Raw genomic sequence first — 6,029 nt, 5'->3', positions numbered from 1 at the left:
GTGATTCTCAAAAAAAATTATTACGAACAAAATATTTTTGGTTGGTTTGTACTACACTATTTTTTGCAGAGATATTTGGCCGACGTCTGTACATGCGCTTTTTTCGGCATCGATCTAGCCAAGTTCTCGCCGACCGACTCCTCGTTCGCGGCTTGGGAGACGTCAAAATTTGACTGTGACCATATCACGTCGTCACCTCGGTCAGCTGACCTACGCGTTAGAGCCTTCGCCAAACCAACATCCACATTCAGATCGACCGTTCCATATATTGGTCAACCCGATGAAGTCTTGAGGCACTTAGGCCAGGACGACCCTCATCCATAATCATCTCGTCTGACATCAGCATGGACGTCGTCAGATAAATCACCAGTTGCAATCATTCTAAGTTATTCGCAACATGCATATTAATAATATTTCAAAGATTATTTCCTATTGGGCAGCGACTCTTGGTTCTGCAGGTTTTGCACTCCGGTCTACATTGCGGTCGTCATTTCAGGGTGGTCCAATATGCCACCCACTACAGGAATCCAGTATTTTGCCGTCTGCCACGGCGGACGGCAAAGGCACGGACGGCGGACGACAAAGAGCTTTGCCGTCAGCGGCGGACGGCAAAGAGTGACGGCAAAGACAGGGTCGGCAAACAGGTCCTTTGCCCTCTGCTTTTTATGGCGGACAACAAAGAGTCCTTGGCCTACAGCGGCAGACGGCAAAGGGGAGGGACGGAAAAATACTAGACGTCCACCAGCATTAGTCCGTTAGGTGGCTAACGGCGGCCTTTGCCGTCCGCCAGCGGAAAGCAAATTTGACCACCCCTTTGCCGTCCGCCAGTTGACGTCAGCAGTGCGTCAACGCCCATGGTGGTTTGCCATCAGCCACGGCGGACGGCAAAGGTTATGTCTTTGCCATCAGCTTTTCTTTGTCGTCAGCCAGCTGACGGCAAAACCTTTGCCATCCGCCACGGTAGGCAAAGGGGACACGTGACGCCAGTGGGCGCCACGTGTCCATTTTGCCTACAGTGGCGGACGGCAAAGGTCTCTTTGTCGTCAGTGGCGGACGGCAAAGAGCCTGCACTGCCTCTTTTTAATTCTGTTTTTCTTATATCCAACAATTATCACAGCACACATCACATATATATCCATCACATAAATATCACAACACACATATATATATCACAGCACATATATATCCATCACATAAATATCCAGCACATATATATCCATCCATACATACATAGTAGGTTGCACATAGTCCCATCAATCCATACATATTACAATATGCAAAGTTTCATCATAGCAAGCGAGCAGAATACAAGAAGTGCATCAAAGGAAAAAACAAGCAATCCATCATATGATGCTGGCTTCCATGAAGTGAATAAAACCTGCAAAATGACAAATAAGAAAGTTAGAAAAATAATAGAAGAAGAAGAAGACTATAAGAAGAAGTATATGCCATTTATTAGCTAACTTAGGTGAACTGGATCATTTATGAGCTAAATTAGTTGAAATGGATCATTTATGAGCTAAGTTAGGTGAAATGGATCGTTTATGAGCTAAGTTAGGTGAAATGGATCGTTTATGAGCTAACCTAGGTGAAATGGGTCGTTTATGAGCTAACCTAGGTGAAATAGGTCGTTTATGAGCTAACCTAGGTGAAATTGGTCGTTTATGAGCTAACCTAGGTGAAATGGGTCATTTATGAGCTAACCTAGGTGAAATGCATCATTTTGGAGCTAAGTTAGGTGAAATGGATCGTTTATGAGCTAACCTAGGTGAAATGGATCATTTATGATCTAATCTAGGTGAAATGGGTCGTTTATGAGCTAACCTAGGTGAAATAGGTCGTTTATGAGCTAACCTAGGTGAAATGGGTCGTGTATGAGCTAAGCTTGGTGAAATGGGTCGTTTATGAGCTAACCTAAGTGAAATAGGTCGTTTATGAGCTAACCTAGGTCAAATGCATCATTTATGAGCTAACCTAGGTGAAATGGATCATATTGGAGCTAACTTAGTTGAAATGGGTCGTTTATGAGCTAACTAAGGTGAAATGCCCCGTTTTTTTAGCTAACTAAGGTGAAATGGGTCATTTTGGAGCTAACCTAGGTGAAATGGGTCATTTTAATGCTAACGTAGGTAAAATGGATCATTTAGGAGCTAATCTACGTAAAATGGGTCATTTTAGAGCTAACTTGGATAAATTGGATCACTTGTAAGCTAACTAAGGTAAAATGAGTCATTTTAGAGCTAACTTAGGTAAAATTGATCGTTTATGAGCTAACTAAGCTAATTATGCAATTTTTGACATAAGTAAGCTTATTAAGTCATTTTGAAGGAAAAGAAGCTAACTCTAGGTCATTATGGTAAGCATATTGGAGGAAATAAAGCTAAGTCTAAGTCTAGAGAAACTTACCGTGATCAGGGAGGTGTAGGAGCGGGCTGGCTCGTGCCGGTAGCTGGAGAAGGATCGTGCAATGCGTTTCTGGAGTTAAGCTGCACCAAAGATCATTTCCAATGTCTCGTTAGCATTATGACACTCAAATGTTAAGACTAGCAAGTAATGTCCATTCAAATTAAACTCACCGTGCTCCCAGGAGCAATCACTGGCATCGGCGAAGCGGTCTGACCGGACTTCTCGCACACAGACTGCACATTTGGTTTTCACAACAGAGTCATACTAGTTAGTAATGAGACTCAAATGTTAAGACTAGCAAGTAATCTGCCGAAGAAACTTACCACAAGGAGCTCATACATGGCCCTTGCCTCCATGTCATTCCATGCCCTCTCCTCCTCCAACATCTTTGTCGTCCTCTCCTCCAACTCCCGCTGCCTCTCCGCCGCCTCCGCCAGAAGTTTCTCCATTCTATCTCTCTCACTCTGTATAGCAACCTGCAACACCACTCACAAGACCATTTGTAATCATTGATGGAAGCGCACACAATGTAATGGAGAAAGATAGCTGAGTACGTATAACTAACCTTGATGGCGAGTTGGACTGGCCGTTCACGAGGCCTTATCTCAGGAGCGGAGCTCGACTGGCGCGCCTTGATCTCCGGGAGAGTGCAAGGACAACGGATAAGTCCATCTCCCATGGCTATGGAGCCATGGGACCTCCCGCCACCAGATATCATCAGCAACTCTGTATCAATGGGACCCTGGCTCGGGTTAAAGTCCTCCCCTTTCCTCGCCTTTCCCTGATCTCTATATTGCACGAGCTTGTCGTGGGCGGAGATGTTGGTGAAGTTCTTTGGATCATCGAGGTCAGACACAGAGAATGCCTTGACTTTCTTGTAAGGGCCAGTGTGGGCCATGGCATACAGGTCGTACACCTCTGGCACCTTATCTGCCTTATTGTAGCGTGCCTGAAAGAGAGAAACAAAGTAAATTAGTAATTAAAGGGCTAAAGCTAGCATGATGAATGAATTGCACGAATCATGAAGCAAACCACATACCCAGTTCCGCACGTACTGAAATAAGTTGGAGCTGCCTTGGTGGTGTGGCACACCTTCCATTTGGGCATGTTTGTCTTTGGCCTCGTTCTGGGTGGCCCGCCATTCTTTTGAGCACCACGCATTGACCAACACCTCCCAACAAGTCATCCGATCCGCACACCATCTCGGAGGGGCCTAAGTTAGCAAATAGAAACTTCAGCGCTACGGCTATGAATTACTAAATGAAGGAATTAAGTACAAGGCCTTAAGAATTACCTTCATGTACTGCTCCTTACTCAAGAACTTATCGCGGCACTCCTGCTTAGGCTTCTTGATACCACGCCCGGCATAGTAGTCTCGAACAGCCTGCACCCGAGCCTCATGCCATAAGTTCTGAAGTAGGAGCTTGCACTCCTTATGGATAACATCTGCCGCCTCGTATCCCTCCTCACACCTGTAGAATGTCTGCAATCAAATGAGAAAATATTGATTAGTACAATTAATAACTAGCTAGTTGAAGATTTTTAATTATGTAAAGGAGAAATTACCCAGAACTTTTTGATCACCACGTCTGCCCTCGTCTTGCACAAGACACCATCGATAATCTCAACCGGCGGGGCCGGGGCAGCCAAGTAGTGCTCCCAACTCAATCCAACCTCTGGAAGCCGACCCTCACCAGGCAACGTGACAAACCCCGGAAAGTTTTGCCGAATCAAAACTCCAAGGACGGAGTTGGGCCGGCGGACACTTTCATGGTGGTCCCAACCCCTGCAGCATGACAAGGCCAACGCATTAGTTATTTGAAGAAACGTGAATGCAGAAGGTACAAAAAGATTAAATGCACTTACCTCTCCCCATCAGGGAAAATCAACCACCTCTGCTCGCGGGTCGCCAGCACGGACGGGAGCCATGTAGCACCACGCTGGTAGACGTTCCCCCCCTCCTCCCCCTCCTCCTCAAAACAAGTCGGCTCCCCGCCATCATCAGCATGGCCACTCGGCTACCGCCATCATCAGCATGGCCACTCGGCTCCTCAGGCTGACCCGACCAAGTACCCCATCCAGACGTGTGCTTGTTGGGGAACGTTGCAGAAAATTAAAATTTTTCCTACGGTTTCACCAAGATCCATCTATGAGTTCATCTAAGCAACGAGTCAAGGGAGTGAGTTTGCATCTACATACCACTTGTAGATCGAGTGCGGAAGCGTTCAAGGGGATGGTGATGATGGAGTCGTACTCGCCGTGATTCAGATCACCGATGACCAAGTGCTGAACGGACAGCACCTCCGCATTCAACACACGTACGGTACGGGCGACGTCTCCTCCGTCTTGATCCAGCAAGGAGGAAGGAGAGGTTGAGGAAGATAGCTCCAACGGCAGCACGACGGCGTGGTGTTGTTGGTGCAGCAGTACTCCGACAGGGCTTCGCCAAGCACGTACGGAGGAGGAGAGGTGTTGGGGAGGGGAGGGGCTGCGCCTTGGCTTGGGTGTTCAGCCCTCCCCTCACCCCTCTATTTATAGGGGAAGGGGTAAGAGGGGCCGGCCCCTCTAGATGGGATCTAGAGGGGGGCGGCGGCCAGGGAGGGGGGACTTGCCCCCCAAGCAAGGGGGGCGCCCCCTCTAGGGTCCCCCCCCCAACCCTAGGCGCATGGGCCCAAGGGGGGGCGCCCAGCCCTCCAGGGGCTGGATCCTGCCCTACGCAGCCCATGTGGCCCCCCGGGAGGGGTGGCCCCTCCCGGTGGATCCCCGGAACCCTTCCGGTGGCCCTGGTACAATACCGATATGCCCCTGAAACCTTCCGGTGTCCATATGACAGCTTCCCATATATAAATCTTTACCTCCGGACTATTCCGGAACTCCTCGTGACGTTCGGGATCTCATCCGGGACTCCGAACAACATTCGGTAATCACATACAAGTCTTCCTAATAACCCTAGCGTCACCGGACCTTAAGTGTGTAGACCCTACGGGTTCGGGAGACACGCAGACATGACCGAGACGGCTCTCAGGTCAATAACCAACAGCGGGATCTGGATACCCATGTTGGCTCCCACATGCTCCTCGATGATGTCATCGGATGAACCACGATGTCGAGGATTCAAGCAACCCCGTATACTATTCCCTTTGTCAATCGGTACGTTACAAGCCCGAGACTCGATCGTCGGTATCCCAATACCTCGTTCAGTCTCGTTACCGGCAAGTCACTTTACTCGTACCGTAATGCATGATCCCGTGACCCAACACTTGGTCACTTTGAGCTCATTATCATGATGCATTACCGAGTGGGCCCAGAGATACCTCTCCGTCATACGGAGTGACAAATCCCAGTCTCGGTCCGTGTCAACCCAACAGACACTTTCGGAGATACCTGTAGTGCACCTTTATAGTCACCTAGTTATGTTGTGACGTTTGGTACACCCAAAGCACTCCTACGGTATCCGGGAGTTACACGATCTCATGGTCTAAGGAAGAGATACTTGACATTGAAAAAGCTCTAGCAAAACGAACTACACGATCTTGTGCTATGCTTAGGATTGGGTCTTGTCCATCACGTCATTCTCCTAATGACGTGATACCGTTCTCAATGACATCTGATGTCCATAGTCA

This window comes from Triticum dicoccoides, chromosome 2B, assembly GCF_002162155.2.
Source record: "Triticum dicoccoides isolate Atlit2015 ecotype Zavitan chromosome 2B, WEW_v2.0, whole genome shotgun sequence".
NCBI classification, from domain to species: domain Eukaryota; kingdom Viridiplantae; phylum Streptophyta; class Magnoliopsida; order Poales; family Poaceae; genus Triticum; species Triticum dicoccoides.
This window is presented reverse-complemented; position numbering follows the sequence as displayed.